Source organism: Ambystoma mexicanum, chromosome 9 (assembly GCF_040938575.1).
Source record: "Ambystoma mexicanum isolate Mex_15411 chromosome 9, UKY_AmexF1_1, whole genome shotgun sequence".
NCBI classification, from domain to species: Eukaryota; Metazoa; Chordata; class Amphibia; order Caudata; family Ambystomatidae; genus Ambystoma; species Ambystoma mexicanum.
The window spans coordinates 35,426,250-35,446,796 of NC_090931.1; positions in this window are offsets into that span (position 1 = coordinate 35,426,250).

Consider the following 20,547-nt stretch of genomic DNA (forward strand, 5'->3'; position numbering starts at 1 on the left):
TACTTCGGAGGACACAATCCCCTCGAAATAAGAGACTTTGTGAAAGCCAGCATTCATGCACCAGATGGAACAAAGTTTTTATATCCCAGGAAACATAGAAATTATGTGGGAAGATGGATCTATTGCAGCCCAAATGGACAGTGTCAACTAATGACGTGGAACAAAGATGAACACGTAAGAACAGCAGGAAGTTTAAAAAGAGTTTAAAAAATATGGACCCCAAAGAGACATTTCTTCAGACCGTCATGTACGGACCCAGAAGATGAAGTAAAAATGGACCGAGAGGACGACATGAAAGTGAATACCGAGGCTCTAAAGAAGATGGATACAAAGGAAGAAATTAAAGTGGTCGACGAATCGCCCAGAGGGGGGGGAGTGTAGAGGAGGTCCCAAGTACAGCCCACACTCCAACCATCCATTTTGAAGTACCAGGAAAGTTCACGCCGAAGTATGTGACGTACGACGAGCAAATAAACCAGCAGAGAGCTGCAGTGGGGCTCTGTCCAGTACCTATCAGAAGAACCGCACCCATTGAGGTACCGACGCCTAAGAAAACCTGGACAGTAAAGTATCCATTGAGAAAACCACATCAACAAATGAAACGGAATGAAGATTGTCAGAGTACAGTCCCTGAAGACGCCAAAAGGGTCTTAAAGGAAGATGAATGGTGATGTCACAAGAACCCGGACTGACTCACATATAGAAGATATGACGGCCTGTGAATGACAAAAGGAGAAAAAACACCATGGATAAGGGGCATCGTGAACCTAAAGTGAAAGGACGATGTCAAATGTAAGAAGCTTATGCTATGAGCATGGCGAAGATATTCAGTGAATTTACACGTGTATATATGCTTGGAACCGCAGGAAAGCTAAGAAAATTGTGTGGCTTGCTATGCTTAGTAGTAGGATAGATTGCGGCAAGCACCACCTATACATATCTACCTCAATAGAAGCATGTTATATAAGTATACTTCCACTACGCACAAGGGCAGAATCAACCAAAGGTTACTAGAGTTCGCATGAGGAGAGTTTCATAGTTAACAAATCAAGAATAAAAGACAGAAGCGAAACTCAGAAAGAGACAAATCGTGCCAAAAAACCAAGGTCGTATCAGCTAAAATAGGCCAACAGTAGCTACAATTAATTTTTTTTTTTTTTGGAAATATATTTATTATTTTCCATATCACAAAAAACAGAAACATCATCAGTCGTGACTGAAAAGCGTATCATAAATGACAGGAAGAAATAAACACCCAACTCCCCATTCCCCTCCCTCCTCCCACCAAGACCACGGTAAGGACAAAGTTCCTCATGAGTTCTAAAACGCTCAGGTCTGCATCTCCCTCTGGCTCCTTCTCAGGTAGTTCAGGATGAAGCAAAGGAACTGTTAGGGCCACCCAACGTTGTAGCTCGTCGCTAGAGTCCAATCTTTGCACCTGAATCGCCATCTCCCATGCTGCCGTTTCAGCCATGGTCCATTTTAAGAGGTCTCCCCACCATAAGAGTATAGGCGGGACTCTGGGGCTTTTCCAGCTCATGGCTATGCGCCTTTTGGCTGTGATGTATATGAGGTCTTTGAGTTTGTTTAGTGGTTTGTTCTTCCTGCTGCGCTTAAACCTGCCCAGGATACATGCCGAGGGGTCATCCACCTCAATGTCAATGTCTGCCCCGGCCACTCTGTCCCTCACTCGCGACCAGAACTCCCTTAGCACTGGGCAGCCCCAAAACATGTGTGTCACACCGGCCTTGGGTTCGCTGCATTTGGGGCAAAGTTGGGTGCCAGCTCCGGTGAATCTAGATATAGCTTCTGGGGTGAGGTATGCTCTGTTAATGATATACAATTGGATGAGCTGTAAGCGGGCATTAAGGGAGATCTTTTTGTGGTAATGGATAATGTCCCCCCAATCGGAGTCTTCGAAAACAAAGCCTAACTCAGCCTCCCATTTGTTCCGGCTTTTTAGGTCATCTTCGCTGGAGCTCTGCAGTAGGGCTTTGTAGATACAAGAGGTCTCATGGCCGCCTTCAGCAGCGTTCAAGATCGTTTCAATGCATACATTTTCCTCTATTTGGTCAGCAGCCTCAGGCCACCTACCAACCAAGGCCCGTGTGACCGCTCTATGCAGTAGAAATTGTCTAGTGGGGAGACCAGTGGCGTCGCAGAGTCGGGGAAGGCAATGAGTTCCTGTTCTTGAATCAGGTCTCCCAGCGTGGCCACACCAAAGGGCTCCCATAGCGTACGAGTCTCAAGGTGCCCCCATGGTTGGCCAAACATGAGTGCTGCAATGGGGATCTGCGGGGAGTACGGGTCCTTAGGCCCTACCAGCTTACAGGCCCTTTCCCAGAGGCGTATCCCAAGCTTGGCGAGGTAGGGGCAGTGTTCAAAGGTGCCCCTCCCAGTCCAGAGCAAGTCCCTGAGAAGTAGCTGGGGGAGGGCTGGCTGGAGAAGGCACGTGTCTATTGTGTCCTCGTCAGCAATCCACCGGACAACATGTCTCCATTGACCAGCGAGAAAATATAGTTCGAAGTTTGGGATCTTCAGTCCGCCCTTCTCGTATGGCCTCTGGAGGGTCTCTAGTGCTACCCTGTGTCTGCCACCCCCCAAAGGAAGCCCCTACAAAGTTTATTGAGGTCCCTGAAGAAAGAAGGAGGGATATTGTAGGGAATGTTGGTGAAGGTATGTAGTAAGCGAGGGAGGGCTACCATTTTGAGGAGGCCCGCCCTACCTGCCATTGAAAGCGGGAGCCGGCCCCAAAAGTCCATGGACTTCGAAAGCGAGTCCTTGGCCCTGACGGTGTTAAGGATATGTTCTGTAGCGGGGTTTCTGTGTATGGTTATCCCTAAATATTTGAAGGAGGTTGCTTGCCATTCCAAATCAAGGGGGGGAGAGACCCGTAACATTCGCTGTGAAGTGCAGCTAGGGGGAAGAGGCAGGATTTACTCCTGTTGATCTGGATCCTGGTGTGCTTGTGAAAGCAGTCCAGAGTTTCCAGAATATAAGGTAGGAGGTGTTCGGTGTCCTGCAGGTACAAGAGGGTGTCATCGGTGTACATGGAGATGAGGTGAGTCGTTCCGTTAATATGAATGCCTCCATCCCCGTATTCCTGTCTCAGGTAGGCCGCTACAGGCTCTGCAGCGATGATGTAGAGAATGGGGGACAGGGGGCAACCTTGTCGGGTGCCCCTGCACAGGGGCCACTTTTCAGAGCAAGTTCTATTGGTGTGTACCCTTGCAGTGGGGTTAGCATAGACCAACTGCGTCCATTTCAGGAATACAGGACCTATCCCCATCTTGGCCATGGTAGCATACAACCAGTCCCACCTTACGGAATCGAAAGCTTTGGTGGCGTCCAGTGACGCCACTGCGAGTTTCTGTGGTCTCCCCTCTGTACTATAAATAACATGATGTAACCTATGCAGATTTTCGGTAATGGAACGGCCGGGGACGTAACCAGTCTGATCTTGGTGGATCAACAGAGGGATCACTCTACGTAGTCTGTTAGCAAGCAGTGCCGTAAGGATCTTGCAGTCTGCATTCAACATAGAGAGGGGCCTATACGAGCCGCAATCGTTTCCGTCTTTCCCTGGTTTGAGCAGAGGTATTATCACTGCCTCACTCAGGGAGTCCGGGGGGGAGCCACGCTCAAAGGCCTCGTTATAGACCCTGGTCAATATGGGGGCGAGTGTGTCCTCATAAGTCTTATAAAACTCCCCGGGGAGGCCATCAGAGCCTAGGGTCTTCCCAGCAGGCAGCGATCTGATTACCATCTTGACCTCGTCAGGGGTAATAGGCTCATCAAGGGTCTCAGCCATATGCGAGTCCAGTTTGGGCAGGTTGATGACATCTAGAGCGTCCTCGATCTGTGTGTCAGAAGGGAGCGGGGTCTCGGAGTACAGGTTGCGATAGAAGTCAGAGAAAACCGAGTTTATTTCCTGTTGGGTATGCACGATAGTGACGTCAGGTGTGATTATGTGGCAAATGGGTGGTCTGGGGGTTTCCCTTTTATAAAGCCATGCTAAGAGCTTTCCCGGTTTGTCCCCCAGGGCATGGATTCTTTCTGTGTGTTTGGCGTGGCTTAATTTGCCCAAGAATTCCCAATGGGTTAGGCAAGTTTAAGTTCGGTGATTCTACATAAATAATCAGGGGATGAGTCAGCCTTCGACTCCAGGACCCTCAGGTCGCTCTCAGCCTGCTCCAGCTGGGTTGTGATGGATCTCTGGGCACCCCCAACCGCTGCTATCATCTACCCCCTCATAACCACTTTATATGCCTCCCAGGTGGTGCTCATGTGTTTGACGCTATTGAGGTTAAGTTGCCAATATTCTTCTGAGCTATCCCTTATGTGTTCCCTGAAGGCATTGTCGAGAAGGGCTTCAGGTCTCAATCTCCATGTGGGTATAGGGGGCATAGGCGGGAACACCTCCCAAGCAATCAGCAGGGGGGAATGATCCAACAGCACCCGGGGCAAATAATGTGCATCAACAAATGCGGATTGACGTGTTTGGCTGAGAAATATGTAATCCAGCCTGGTGTGTACGGCGTGCGGCGGAGACTAAAAGGAAAACTCGCGTTTCTCAGGGTGCTGATCTCTCCAGATATCACAGAGTTGTAGCTGTTGGACCAGTTTGGACAGGATTTTGGCCGAGGGGGAGGGGCGATCGTGCTTAGTTTCGGATCTGTCCCGTATAGGGTCGAGGGTGCAATTATGATCCCCTCCCCATATTATAATTCTTTTCATGTAAGGGGTAAGCCGTGAATAGAGAGAGTGGAAAAAAACAGTCGCGTCGTGGTTGGGTGCGTAGGCGCTAATTAGACAAAGCTCTCTGCCTTCAATAGAGCCACACACCACGACCATCCTCCCCTCATTGTCTAGTTTGGAGCTAGTAAGTTTAAAGGGGACCGAAGGGGCGATCCATATTAAGACCCCTCTGCATAGGAGGAGTAAGCGGAGCCCACTAGGGTGCCACGCCAGGACTTGGACAGGGCTTCAAGCTTCTTGGCAGTCAAATGGGTCTCCTGAAGCAGGGCGATTCTGATCTTGCATCTCCTAAGGTAGGATTGAACACGTCTTTGTTTAACAAAACTATTCAGGGATCTAACATTCCAAGTGACGATCTTGACTGTGTCATCCATTGGTGCAGTGTGGGCAGACGTTTGAGGCAATCTGAACTCGAGGTCCAGTTGTTCCAGCATCGCATATAAAGAGTTCCTGTGGTCTTGGTAATTTTAGTTCGTGGTACCCAACTATAACATTAACTCCCCTTATCCCCCCCTCCCCATAACTGCAACAAAACCCAACAAAGAACTCGCCCAGCGAGGTTTCCCTCGTTATGACATTCCCGTTTCTGCCCCTGGTGTCCACACATTGGTTCCCAGGTGCCCTACGGGTGGGTATATATAAATACCCTAAAAACGATGGGGTTACTTTCCAGGGGTCGGAGTGAACATTGACTCCAGCGTCTCCGAGTAAGGATCTAATCAGCTGTGTGAAAGCTCAGTCCGCCCACTGGCGGAGGGCAGAGTCCGCATGATTCCCATTAAGACTGCGGAGGAAACATTATCTGGGTTTATGCCGTCTGTCCTCAATATCAGGTATTTGTAGTCCATCCATCCAGTCTCTGGCCTGTGCAGTAGTATCGAACAGGTGTGCCTTATTGTTGTGTAGCACTTTGAGTCTTGAAGGGTACAGAAGCATATAGCGTAACCCAGCTGCCTTCAGTCTAGCCTTTGTATGTATAAACTGGGCTCTCTTTGTTTGAACTTGGAAGGTATAATCAGGATAGATTGCGATTTTGGCGGAGTCCCGTTTGATTTGACCCCCTGCTCGGGAAAAGGCCAGGATTACCTCTCGATCTTTGTGGTTAAGAACTTTTGCTATCACCGGCCTGGGTGGGGCGCCCGGTGGGGGTTTCTTAGCAAGAGATCTGTGGGCCCTTTCGATGGCGAAGCCTTGGGAGAGTTTGCCAGCTCCCACTTCCTGTAGCAGGAGGTTCTCAACGAAGTTAGTGGGGTGGGAGCCCTCAGCACCCTCCGGCAATCCGAGGAGATGAATGTTGTTACGGCGGGCCTTACCCTCCGCCGCCCTATCCTCCAGGTTTTTGACCCTTTGCTGGAGCTCGTCGACATCTCGGAGGAGGTGTGTTTTTGATTCAGTTTTTCCTTGACTTGAGCTTCAAGCACCTCCGTCCTGCCTACGAGAGAGCGGAAGTCCTGGCGCAGGAGGCCCAGGTCTATGGTGACGGCATCAATTTTATGTTCCATCGATGTTTGGAGCAATCTGATGGCTTCGAGGAGCTGGGCATTGCTGGGTTCAGGCGTTGTCGCTGCCGCGGGGTCCGATGGAGCGTCCGCGGTCACACTGTCCAGGCTTACAGGGTTCGGGGGCTCACAGGCCGCATAAGTGTCCATGGTGGTCTGTCGCTGCTTGAGCCTGCCATTTTTACCAGCCATCTTGTGAGAACCCAATCCACTCACACCCAGGTCGACAGGGGGGGTGTGCGGCAGGCCAGAATTCCCGTCGTGGAGGGGGGGTGCCTCTCCCTGAAGCTGCAGGGCCCACAAGGCTCCCGACTGGGATCTGGGCAAGGGTATAAAGTTACCCGGGTGTTCGGGGGGAGTCCGGGATCTGCTGTAGAGGGAGGAGAAGCCTTGGCACGGTGGAGCGGAGGCTGCACCCGTTTCAGGTTTCAAGGAAGGGGCGATGCACGGCCCTTCGGTGCGCGGGCTGCACTAGGTGGTCCTGCTCCGGCCCCCTTCCGTAATACAGTCAATTGGCACCCCTCTTCTGAGGTGAGTGAGCGGCGGGGGCCAAACAGGCAGTGATTACAGCGCACAAAAGGGGGGGGGGATGAGGTCCCGCACCCCCTGTGGGCGCAGGTGCCTGCGAGGTCGGTGTCAGGCAAATGAAATGCAGTGGAGCAGGTGCGGCAGCCCGCGGGGACACCAGTTCGCGCGGGCGCACAGCACACCCGGCGGGGCCGTCCTCAGTGTGGTTCACGGGGCCCAAGATGACTGCAGGCGTTGGGGGATCACTTGGTTGGGGGGGGACCTTCCTGCCCGCCCACACGCAGCGCCACGGGCCACCGCGGGGATCCACTCCCGCTCCGCACAGGAATATCAGCTTTGGGGAGGGGCCCGAGGTCCCGGCGCCTCGGGGAGGCCAGCCCCGTGGTAGGAGCTGCAGCCGGGGACAGGGCACAGATCAGTTACGGTTTCACCCGCGCTGCGTAGCGAAGCACAAGTCTGGGCCGTCCACTTCCCCACTCGCTCACCTTAGCGGCGCCGGCCGGCCGCAGGTCTCCTCCAGGCTTCACTGGGACTCAAGGGGCGCCGCTGCGCTCCCCGGGCACAACGCTGCAGCGCGGGGTCTGGCCCGCCTCCTCCTCAGCATGCACAGCCGCTCTGCCGTCTTCGCACAGCCGCGCAAGCAGGCTGCTTCAGTCCCCCCGCGGACTTCCGCCCACGACGTCCGCAGCGGTGTTGGTGCGATTCAGTCCCTCGATCACTGGGACGCGGGAGCCGCCATTTTCCTTTCGCTGCTCCGGCCCGACTCGCACGGTGCACAACGGCGGCAGATGTTCCAGGCAGCACAAATGTCGGATTCAGCGATGGCGGATGAGGTCCGGAGGAGAATGGTGCAAGTTTCAGCATTCAATAGTCACAAGAAATGTGTAAAATCCGCCTCGATGTGCCAACATAAGCTGGAGGACACAGGAGACACGTCCGCTCTACATGGCAGTTGGCCACGCCCTGCAGTAGCTACAATTAATCCTGCTCAGAAAGGTCAAGATAAGAAGCAAAAGGCAGGTGGTGGACAAAACGAAAATCAAATACACTAATTACATGGAGAATGAGGCAATTTTACGGTGTCTGAATCATGTGACCAGCCAAGCGAGAAGAAGGGGGACTGTCACACCTACGGATGGCGGTATGCCATGCAAAGATATCAGAACTTTTCCAGATAGAGATGTAGTCTGAAGGCCAACCACAGTGAAATAATTGACACATGACCACTGAAGTGATGATTGATTGTAGCAATAATTGGAGAAAGGCTGGGGGAGCTGACGTGCACCCTGCACCTGGCAGACCATTCTGAATGCTGCTAAGCAAAGTGGAAAAGTATTAGTGGGGTTGGTGCCAAACAAATCATAGTGGACAAAGTAATGTAGAGTCCTATAGTTAGTAGAACCAATGGGACGTCGTACTTTTAGTGACGTCTACAGTAGCCATTTTTAAGGTAAGGCATAGATGCCCCACCTGACAGTGTTTACCCAATCCCCTCACTCCGTTACCATATACAGATATAGTACCTATATTAAAGTTACCTTCCTAGAACCAATAGAATTGCATGCAACATTTAAAGCATTACGCGTCAGTGATGACGAGTTTTTAGTATAAATGATGTGTTTTTTATGAAGCTCATTGGAGTTGGGAAGCGAGAAGGAAAATCTAGCCACCGCTAATATTCATGAAACTCCCTGTTTTTTGTACTTGTCATTAAACAGACTCCCTTTGCCAAACCATTGAGTTGTCATTATTCATTTGATGCTAGAGTATTAATCTGCATCCCCATCCATCTCCCGGGTGCTGCTACTCATCTTAAAGTGCTATTGGGCAACCCTCAGCTTTATGGGCTGTTTGGGGTCCTAGTGCACACTATCACAGTATGTTCCTGTACGGGGTCAAAGTTCTGCTAGGAGAGGTCCTGGGAATACAGGGGAAGGTGTTGTGACTGCCTTCAGAATTCCTATTCAGACCACAGTGACAGAAGGATGACTTGAAGGGAAAAACAACAGTTGGAAGAAGTGGTAATATGCAAGGACACGGTGATTCTGTGTGGCCCAGTTGATAACTTGGAGTGGCGAACAGTGCTGTGCATTGACACCACTTTGACAATTACAGGAGTGTTGGAGAATAGCTGTTCACCGATGACAAGGAGGAAGGAGAGATGGTGTTCCAGATACAGATACCATGCCCAATTCAGGTAGTGGAAAAACTGGTGCCCATTCTAACACAGTTAGTGCAGGAGAAAAATTAACACACATAGGGAGATCTCAAAGAGGTGCCAGATAAGTTATGGACCTCACGATGTAGGGGTACTGAAAGGGATCGGGGCAGTAAAAAATAAAACTGAAACCAGGGGCCCTGCTTCCCCAACAATACCCATTGACCAGAGAAGCAGATGAGGGGATATATTCCACTCTGCATGCATTAATTCAGCAAAGCATAATTCAGACATCAACATCCACCTGCAACACCGCAATCTAACCACTAAAGAAATCAAAATGAGGTTTGTGGCATTTCATTCAGGATTTGCAACCCCTAAATGAAGTGGTAGAAGCAGAATTTCCTGTGGTTCAAAACCCACCACAATATTGTGTAATATACCAGCAAAAGGCAAAATACTCCAATCATTGATTTGAAAAACGCATTTTTCTCTATACGCTTGCACCCATATTCAAGATACCTGACCGCCTTTATGTATCGCAGAATCAGATTTAAACATACTCTTTTGCCCCTGGGGTACTGCAAATCGCCCAGCATCTTCAACAGAATAATACAAATGGATCTCTGCAACGTGCAAACATCAAGCACAGTGATTCAATATGTAGATGACCTGCTAATATGCAGTGAGACGGAAGAAGAGTGAAGAACAGACTTGGTACATATTTTGTCACTACTCGCAGAAAAAGGGTACAAGGTGGATGGATAAGGAAAAATTACAGTATTGTCTCGAAGATGTTGTGTAGTTGGGACAAATAATCTTTATTGAAGGGTGAAGAGTAATGCCCGTAAAAACACAGGCCATTCATTCAACCGCTCGCCCACGAACTGTGAATAAAATGCAGATGTTTCTAAGTTTATGTAATTACTGCAGAGCTTGGGTATTTGATTATGCCACATTCACTAAACCCCTACTGCAGGGCCTTAAGGAAGTGTAGAGAGAGAAGAGGGACATAAAATGGACATCTGACATGAAGGAGAGTTTCGCAGAACTAAAAGACGCACTAGCGATTCACCATCGTAAGCAACACCAAACTATAGCGATAGAAATTCTGTTTGTTCTTGCATTCAGATGGCTCAGTGATGACTGCTGTCCTCGTACAAAAGAAGCTGCAGGAATATCAACCACTAGCTTAATACAGTGGAAGCTTCAACCCAATAATGTAAGGACACTTCTTTTGTGAACAATTGCTTGCAGCTGCAGTGTTTGCAATTGAGAAGGCATCAACAATTACCATTGGGTCTCCCGTAGTATTGTACATGGAACACTCATGATTCGCTGTGCTTGAGAAATCAAAAAGCACATTGACCACGCAAAGGGCATCAGGATATGTGGTTATATACTGACAAACCCAGCCATAGCGGGGGTAAAGTGTCGAAGTGTAAACCCAGCAATTTACCTAGCAGAACCAACAGAGGAAGGGAATTACATACATGACTGTGCAGCACACATGGACAGGGTGGAAGGGGACATACAGGTAAAAGAAGAAGAAATAGCAGGGGAACACAGTGTATATTGACAGGTCCTCCAGTATTGATCCAGAGACAGGAAGAAGACATACCTGTGCAGCACTGGAATGCTGCATAAATGAGGAGTATGTAATAGCATCTCAGCAGTGGCTACCATAGCCTTATTCAGCACAGGCAGCAGAATTGGTGGTGAAGATAAGAGCACTAAAAATGGAGTGTCCCTCCATGTCACATCAACTATCCATTCCGGACTGGCACGGTGGGAAAGGAGGGGATTTAAAAGAAGTGATGGTTCTCCTGTACAACATGCAGAACTATTCAAATAATTAATTGAGGCATTAAAAGCTCCAGTAGAGGTGGCAATAATAAAATGCGCCATCCACTCAGGAAAACAAGACTGTGTATCAATGGGGAACTAAATGGCTGACAGGGCGGCAAAAGCAGCAGCATTATATTTACCAGAGGAAGGGGGAGTGTGGAGGTACTCTGTGGAAGGGGAAACGGTGCCACTGACACCAGCAGAAAGAAAGAAGAGTGGATATGAAGAAGGTTTCAACGTGATCCCCATAGTACACATAATAGAATTACAAAAAGTGCCAAAAGAGGAAAACAAATTATGGATACACAAAGGGTGTTCACTGTCACCAACTGACCTGATTTTTAGGCGGCAGAATAGCACAAGGAAACCTGTGATGCCCATCAAATTGTTAAATATAGCTTTAGAACAGCTGCATTTCCCCACTCATGCATCCAAAGAGAGCATAGCAGCAGATCTGAGTGAGGTATTCTAAGTTCCAAACAAGCATGACCGCGTAACTGAGTTTGTGAGAAATTGTATAGTTTGCAAACAGTTTCTGCCTGGTCACACATTGAAAACCTTAAGGGGAATGATACCACAGCCACTACGGCCCTTCCAGCATTTGCATATCAACAGTGTCGACATGCAAGAGGGATGTGCCTTCTACAGCTACCTAATATTAGTAGTCGGTCCATTTTCACATTGGCCTGAGGCAGTACCCTGTGCAAAGAATGGTGCCAAATCCATGGCGAAGTTTCTAGTGAGGGACATATTCCCAAGATGGGGCGTATGTGAAGCGATAAGATCAGATAATGGCCAGCACTTCGCCAATGTCTCAACTCCTTTGTTTGTATACCTTGCTGGGCGTAAAGCCATTAAAAGTGGTAGAAACTGCATGTGAAACATAAAGAGGACGGCGGATGTGACGTTTTGCGGTCCTCATGCTATTTTGACCTATACTTTTGTGCTAAATAACTAAAGGTATGTGGCATGTCATGAATGTAATTGTGTTCATACTTAGGGTTAGTTTTGAGTAATTTTGTTGTGTGTGCATTTGTGGTTCTCCCATTCAGTATACCTACCTCATGCCCAGTGAAGGGATTGTTCCATTTGTTGATGTGATCCGAATAGCAGGGTTCGACCATTTGTTCCATTTGTGGAATTTGAAACTTGTGCATTACAAGGTAATGGGCAATATTTCAATGTGCTACTAAGTCGATTTTGGGACTTTGTATAGGGGTGTTTTACGTTATGAAGACACTTTTTGATGTTATATTGACGATCTTTGGGGTCTGCATAGGCCAATCTAATTTTTTAGATAAGTGTGTGTCCTGTATGTTTGCGGTACTTAAGTGTGAATGTTTTCCTATAGATTTCCATGAAGATTTATCCTGACATGAACTTTTACGTTCCGAATTGGAAGAATATATCACCCCTGATGAATATCAGACATCAATGAGTCACTGGACAGAAACATGTTGGACCGTGTTTAAAAACACAACTAATTAATTCTTCTTGATTTCTTATGTTTAATGTTTGTTGTGTTGGATTAGGTTAACGTCATATGATTGTATTTTTGACAATTGTATGGTTTAAGTAATTGTCTTTTTGTATGACCTGGTTTTAGGTTTGTCTAAAGAATAGACTTTTTCATATTAGATGTGTATTTTCAATAAAATATGTACTTTTTGTATACATTAATTTTTTTATGAGGGGCAACACTATGCTTTTCCTACTGTTTTTCAATTGTTCTGTTCTCTTTGTATACTACAAGATACTGTCTTCATGGCCCTAGGCAGTAGAGAATAGTAGGGTTTTGCAATGGACCTGTTGGAGGGGTCTGATGTTCTAAAGACACGTTGTTTCTATGTGATATTCTTTGAGGAGATAACATGTCTCCTAGGATTAAACACAAACTTTGTACAGCTTACTGGCCACAGACGAACCAAATTGTGGAAAGATAACTGATTTACTAAAAGAGCGCTTGGCTGAGCTAACAAATACTGAGGGTAATTCAGAGAATTCAGCGCACAGGTGGCGCACGAGGCTGGCGCACAGTGTGCGCGTGCGAATCCCTGCGCCAGCCGCGTGCGCTAAAATCCATTTCTGCGCACAGCGTATTCATGGATTCCAGCCACCAAAACCAGCCGTGGCGCACAGTGGCGCAGCGACCCTGCAGCAGCGCCAGTTACGCCCCCAAGAACGCCTCTCGTGCAGGGAAAAGCCATCAATATACCCAATCCAACGCAAAGGGCTGCGCTAACCCTGTACCAGCACAGCAAGTGGGCTACGTGTATCACTGGGGTGCGCGGGAAGTACCTCATGCGATTGGCCCCGTGCGAGCAGGGTACGCGTATTTCAGGGGTGCGCGGGAAGTTCCACACGCGATTTCATCATGGTACGTGTATTTCAGGGGTGCGCAGGAATTACCACACGCGAATGGGCCCGTGCGAGCAGGGTATGCGTATCTCAGGGGTGCGTGGGAAGTTCCACACGCGATTCCATCAGGGTACGTGTATGTCGGGGTGCGCGTGAAGTTCCACACGCGATATCAGCAGGGTATGTGTATTTCAGGGTGCAGGGGAAGTTACACATGCGATTTCCGCAGGGTACGTGTATATCAGGGGTGCGCGGGAATTTCCACACGCGATTGGGCCCGTGCGAGCAGGGTACGCGTATCTCAGGGGTGCGTGGGAAGTTCCACATGCGATTCCATCAGGGTACGTGTATTTCGGGGTGCGGGGGAAGTTCCACACGCAAAATCAGCTGGGTACGTGTATTCCAGGGGTGCGCGGGAAGTCCCACACGCGATTTCATCAGGGTACGTGTATTACAGGGGTGCGCGGGGAGCACCACACGTGAATCGCACGTGTGGGTCCTCCCAGGTGTTCCCTCTACACCCTCCACGGCCCCTGCAGGTGGCTCACACCACAGGGGCCTACCCTGCACATGTCCTGCAGGCACACCATCCACCATGGCCATGACCCCCAGCCAACCCACATGTCAACTTGCACTACTGCCCACCAATGCATGTCCCCCTGCACCCCCAGTCACCAGGGGCACCCTCCACCAGGCCCCACCCATGTCTCCCACCACCCCCACCCCCCAGCAGTGCAGGGGCACCCACCACTAGGCCCCCACCCATGTCTCCCACCACCCCCACCCCCCAGCCACCAGGGGCAGCCTCCACCAGGCCCCCACCCATGTCTCCCAGCACACCCACCCCCCAGCACTGTGGGGCACCTGCCAGCAGGCCCCCACCCATGTCCAACTCATGTTCCCCACCACCCCCACCCCCCAGCACCGTGGGGGACCTGCCAGCAGGCCCCCACCCATGTCCAACTCATGTTCCCCACCACCCCCACCACCCCCACCCCCCAGCACTGTGGGGCACCTGCCAGCAGGCCCCCACCCATGTCCAACTCATGTTCCCCACCACCCCCACCCCCCAGCCACCAGGGGCAGCCTCCACCAGGCCCCCACCCATGTCTCCCACCACCCCCACCCCCCCAGTCACCAGGGGCAGCCTTCACCAGGCCCCCACCCATGTCTCCCACCACCCCCACCCCCCAGCAGTGCAGGGGCAGCCTCCACCAGGCCCCCACCCATGTCTCACACCACCCCCACCCCCCAGCACTGTGGGGCACCTGCCAGCAGGCCCCCACCCATGTCCAACTCATGTTCCCCACCACCCCCACCCCCCAGCAGTGCAGGGGCAGCCTCCACCAGGCCCCCGCCCATGTCTCACACCACCCCCACACCCAAGCCACAAGGGGCAGCCTCCACCAGGCCCCCACCCATGTCTCACACCACCCCCCCCAGTCACCAGGGGCAGCCCCCACCAGGCCCCCACCCATGTCTCACACTACCCCCACCCCCCAGTCACCAGGGGCAGCCTCCACCAGGCCCCCACCCATGTCTCACACCACCTCCACCCCCCCAGTCACCAGGGGCAGCCTCCACCAGGCGCCCACCCATGTCTCACACCACCCCCACCCCTCCAGCCACCAGGGGCAGCCCCCACCAGGCCCCCACACCCCAGTCACCAGGGGCAGCCTCCACCAGGCCCCCACCCATGTCTCACACCACCCCCACCCCCCCAGTCACCAGGGGCAGCCTCCACCAGGCCCCCACCCATGTCTCACACCACCCCCACCCCCCAGCAGTGCAGGGGCAGCCTCCACCAGGCCCCCACCCATGTCTCACACCACCCCCACCCCTCAGTCACCAGGGGCAGCCTCCACCAGGCCCCCACCCATGTCTCCCACCACCCACACCCCCCAGCAGTGCAGGGGCAGCCTCCACCGGCACCCACCCATGTCTCACACCACCCCCTCCAGTCACCAGGGGCAGCCTCCACCAGGCCCCCACCCATGTCTCCCACCACCCCCACCACCCCCACCCCCCCAGCACCGTGGGGCACCTGCCAGCAGGCCCCCACCCATGTCCAACTCATGTTCCCCACCACCCCCACCCCCCAGCACTGTGGGGGACCTGCCAGCAGGCCCCACCCATGTGCAACTCATGTTCCCCAGCCAACATGTCATCACAATCTAGATCCCTGGTCCCTATGGTCAGCCTCCAAATGCAAAACACCCACCCGAGTATTGCATCCACCCACTCATAATTTGCAATTACATCACAGAACACCAATTGGAAGTTCCGAAACAAACACATTTCCCTCACATACACCCAATGGGTGTCAGTGAATCTCAAAACACATATCATGAAATGCATGAAACCAATGAGATACCACACATTGAAGTTCACCAAATAAAATATGTATTAAAGGAAACATAAATAGAATAAAAAATGAAGAAATAGAAACGTGAATGTACAAAAATGAAAAGAAGCATGTCCGTTAAAAAAAGCAAAACCAAAAATAAAACTCCAAAGCAATGTTGTCCAAAGTCAATGTCCACAAAACAAAATCCAATGGGAAATAAAAAAGAAAGCCATAGCTCCATGGTTAAAACGTGAAAAAAAAATACAATCCAACTGCTAACTATTTACATGGGAACAAGCCAGGATCCATTATCCCAACAAAATAAAGGAAACCTATCTAACTACACTAACTAATAAAATAAACTATATACAAAAATGTGGCCAATGTCCGAAAGGTCCAAATAAAATAAAAACAAAAATGAAACCTAACACTACCTACATAACTATGTACAAGGGCAGCGGGCTAGTTTCACGGCTCTCTTGTGGATGTCCCGGGCCAGGGCATCATCGAACTCCTCCTCAATGTCCCAGAGGCGGTCCTCCTCCATGGCCCAGAGGGTCCGCAGGGCCGCCGACGTCTCCACCTCCAAACCCCTGCGGATTGCCTCGAGGCACTCGGCCCGCCTCAGGGCCCTCCGCATGGAGTTCTCCGCCCTGACCATTGTGAGCCGTGCCTCTTCCGCCCGCTGCCGCTCGGCATCTATGGTGTGGCCCAACCGCTGCCACACGGAAGACACTCTCTGTCCTGGGTCCTCCTGCCCTCCGGACGATGCCTGCCCCTCCGATGTCGAAGGCCCCGAGCCTTCATGGCTCCCACCACGTTGCTGCTGCTGCTGTGCCTCTGCCCGTGCACTGCCTCCTGCTGCCTGCACATCCTCTGCCGGCTGGGGTGCAGTTGTTGATGTGGCCACCCCTGCTGGACGTCCGACTCCCGACTGTGGCAGGGATGCCTCCTCCACCAGCCTGGCCGCACCGTCAGAGGCAGCTCCACAGGGCACCCAGGTGACTGATGGGTGGGAAGATGGCACAGAGGACGACTGGCGCGTAGGGGGTCCAGTTGAGGAGGGGGTCGGAGCAAGCCCCATTAGACGGAGTAATCCGGCCTGGGTGACCTGTCCCAGCAGGCTGACGTGGTCAACGAGCCATTCGAGATGACTTGCAGTCTCTTCATGAAAAGACTGCAGGTCACCTCGCATGGCCCGTTGACGCAACGCCACACCAGCCAGGACAGGCTCAACCCGGACCTGGATAGCCACGTCCGCAGGCAGAGAAAGGCCAGTTGACGTGAGCTCATCCCCTGCCTGAAAACGGGTCTGGACGTAGGCATCCCTGCTGGTGCAAGATGATGCAGGGACAGGATCGGGGACAGGATTGCACACAGGCACCTCCGCGGCGGCCTGTGCTGCCTCCTGTCCCTGGTCCTGCACTGCACCACTAGCACCAGTGGGATCCCCACCTCCAGACCCCGTCTCTGGTGCTTGCACGGCCTCCTCCTCCATCAAACCCCCCACCAACCTAGATGACTCCGTGCCATCTTCCCCTGTTGGGCCCTGTGGGGTCCCAGCTGCTCCTTCTGCTGCCGAGGAGTCCAACTCCAACCTCCGCCTCTTGGACCTCCCCCCGGCAGCTGCGGCCTGGGACGCGGCACCAGACTCCTCACTCCCCGACGAGATGACAACCTAGGAGGGGAGCCGGGCCTTGCGTCTCCGGCTGGCGGTCGGATCCCCGCCGCTGTGCTCCACAGCACCTTCTCCGCCCTCTTCATCAGTTGACGCTGCAGACAGGGAGAAACAAAACACAGGCATCAGGGCACTGTACAATGGACACATACACACATGACAGTTGTACATGAGTGGCATTGGCAAACCTCAGACATGTCATCACAATCCCCAACACACATGTCATTACAACTCGCACACATGAGCCATACCACAGCCATATCGCAACTGCCACCACCATCCATACACATACAACAGCATGAGCAGCCAAAGGTGAGCCAGACATCACATGCAACAGAGGAAATGCACCACACATGTACACACACCACCACACTTGCATGCATGTGTACACCTCTGCCAAGTGTCGCACTGTTCAGACGGGCATCCATGTCACATCTGCCAATCAGGCTTCCACATACCGCTGTCACATACATCCATGTTGCATCACTGTTGCACCATTGTCAAATACACACACATGCACATGTACACAGTGCTGATACATGCAGCCGAAAACAACATACATGCGTGACATCACGGACATGTCTACTTACATACACATTGATCCAAACATGTGTGCCCACACAACTGCATTTGGCATGCAAGCCTACACACACAAGCACCATCCATGTCTCACACATTACAGCCCTCGCATGTGTCAGCCCCATGGCCCTGTACACCCCCACCCATACTCGACCCCATACAAACAGATGTGCAACCTGCACACTACTGAATAATCACCACATGCACTGCTCACAATCAGGATGCATGTACACTCACCGCTCGACTCCAGACGGGTCTGCTTCTCTAGGACCTGGACGTGGAGCGCTGGGGATATGCGTTCCAGGACCCTCATCTGTTCTTCCGACAAGTGGCCCCGGCGCCCCTTGGCATCCGCTGCCTTCAAGAGGTGCCGGGCCTTGCTCAGGGTCCTGGACCTGAAGTCCTCCCAGCGCTTCTTGACATGTTGTAAATCGCGGACTGCCACCCCCTCCGCGTTGATGGCAGTCACGATGTCAGTCCAGATCCGAGTCCGTCCTTCCTTGTCGGCGCGGGAACTTCCGAAGAGGGCATCATACTGCCCCAGGACTTGCTCCACCAGGACACCAACTTCGGTGGCACTGAAGCTGGTGCCCCTCTGCCTCTCTGGCCGGGGGTTGTCAGTGGTCCCAGATGGTGTTTGCCCCGACATGACAACCCCAGAGGCAGGAGTGGGTGGGCAACTGGGTCCTGGGGCTGGGCTGTGGAGCGATGGAATCCCAGTCGGGAGTCTTCGGTTCCAGCAGGGGTGGTCACAGCAACAGCACCCCTGGCTGATGTGCAGGCAGCAGATGGCAGGTGGGAGCGTGCTCGGGGCTCTGGGGGGCAGTAGTTCGGCCTTCTGGGCAGGAGCGTGGTCTTCCGTGTGCTTACGCGTGGCCAGCTTGATACGGAGTGATTTGGCACGTGAAAAATCTGCACGTCAGCGTGTAATTCGAGGAAAGGCCCTTAGCGCGTAAGCGCGTCTGCACGCATATGCATTTTCATTGGACATAAGGCCCCTCAAGCGCAAGCGCCCCTGTGACGTGACGCGTACAGACGTGCATGGGCATTTCAGCGCGCGTGAAAAACTGCACGTCCGCGTGTAATACGAGGAAAGGCGCATGCGCGTAAGCGCGTGTGGAAACTGCACGTCCGCGTGCAATACGAGGAAAGGGCCCATGCGCATAAGCGCGCGTGAAAAACTGCACGTCCGCATGTAATACGAGGAAAGGGCCCATGCGCGTAAGTGACGTGACGCGCGCGTGCGTTTCCCTCAGCACGGGTTAAAGGTGAGCGGGCCCAGCAGTTCGCTGTACGTGCCTTTCGTGGAGACCGACGTGTGTTGCTGCTTCCTGTTGTTTCGCGCGCCATCACAACCTCACAGCTATCAAGGACGTATCTCTTCTTTTGGCGGGGGTATTGGCTGCGCGTGTTTTTCTGCATCGCGCTAGTCAGATGGTGAGTCGCACACGCTCTTTTTCCCACTGCGGGTGCCCCTGTGTATCGCACCCATTTTCGATGTCATAGTAGCCTGCGTGTCCCACGCATACGCGTTATTCGTGTTACTGGGTGCCACCGCGTACTGCGGGAGGTTGAATCCACGCACGTAGGCTGCAGGGTTGCGTGCACGGTTTTACTGCAGTTTTGGGGTGCCTGAGCGTTGCGTGACCCGTCACCACATCACCGGGGTCACATACAGCCTTGCAGGTGCAGGGGGGCTGTTAACATTTTGCTTCCCACCCCCTTCACCCCAATTGCCCAGGTCAATTGTGGTGTACACCTCCCATTGGCACCACTCCATCTGTGCCAGCACTACTACATCTGTGCCATGGTTGGGAGGCCACCAAAGGTGAGGGGCGCCTCAGCTTGGCGTACTCCTCATGGCGGGCGTGGTCGGGGACGTGGCCGTGGTGACCAGGGAGTAGGGGGACTCCAGGGTGTCCAGGGCAGCCACAGAGGGGGAAGAGACAGGGGTGCGCCACTTGAGCACAATGTTGTGCCATGTGTCGGTGCAGCCATGCCACCACCCCCTGTGGTTCCGGGGGATGCAGCTCCTGCATCTGGCACTGGCACCCATATGACCCGGCAATCCGTTCCATCGACTGCCATGGGCCCAAGGGTAGTGGTAGCTGCAGGTGCAGCTGTGGACACCGCCACCCAGGCTCAGGGTCTGCCAGCGCAGGCTGCGTTGGCACTTGAAGAGCCCTTGGTAGATCTCCAACAGGCCAGGGGGGAAACCATAGGGGCAGGCCGGGCTGCTCAGACCAAGACACGTGTCCCTGGGGCAGTCATGTCATCTGCTGCCCCGAACAGCCGGGTGTTGGCAAGTGCAGGGGCAGATGCACCCAACAGCACCCCGGTTGTGAGTCTGCCAACCAGGAGCATTGCGGCCAACGACCCTGGCACAGCTGATGTTGCTGCGCAGGGTCCATTAGTGGGCACCCAGCTGCCGCTGACACAAGTCAGGCCTTTGGTCATCCCTCCACCTGCCACTCCCTTGGCTCAATCCACCGAACCCACTGGCCATACTGGTCAGGGCGGCATTAGCCAGCCAGGGTCTGCGCCACAGTCCAAGAGGAGGAAGGTTGCACCTGCAGCACAGGCTGGGACCCCACACACAGCCACGACCTCCTGCACGTCGAGGAAGAAGCCTTTCTGTAAGCAGGAACTGGACTTCCTCGTGGACTACGTGCGGGGCCACAGCCGTGACATGCTAGTGGGTGCCAATAGTCAGACCACGTCTGCCCAACGTGACACCCACTGGAAGCATGTTGCGGAACATGTCAGTTCATTCGGCCATGAGGTGCGCACGGCG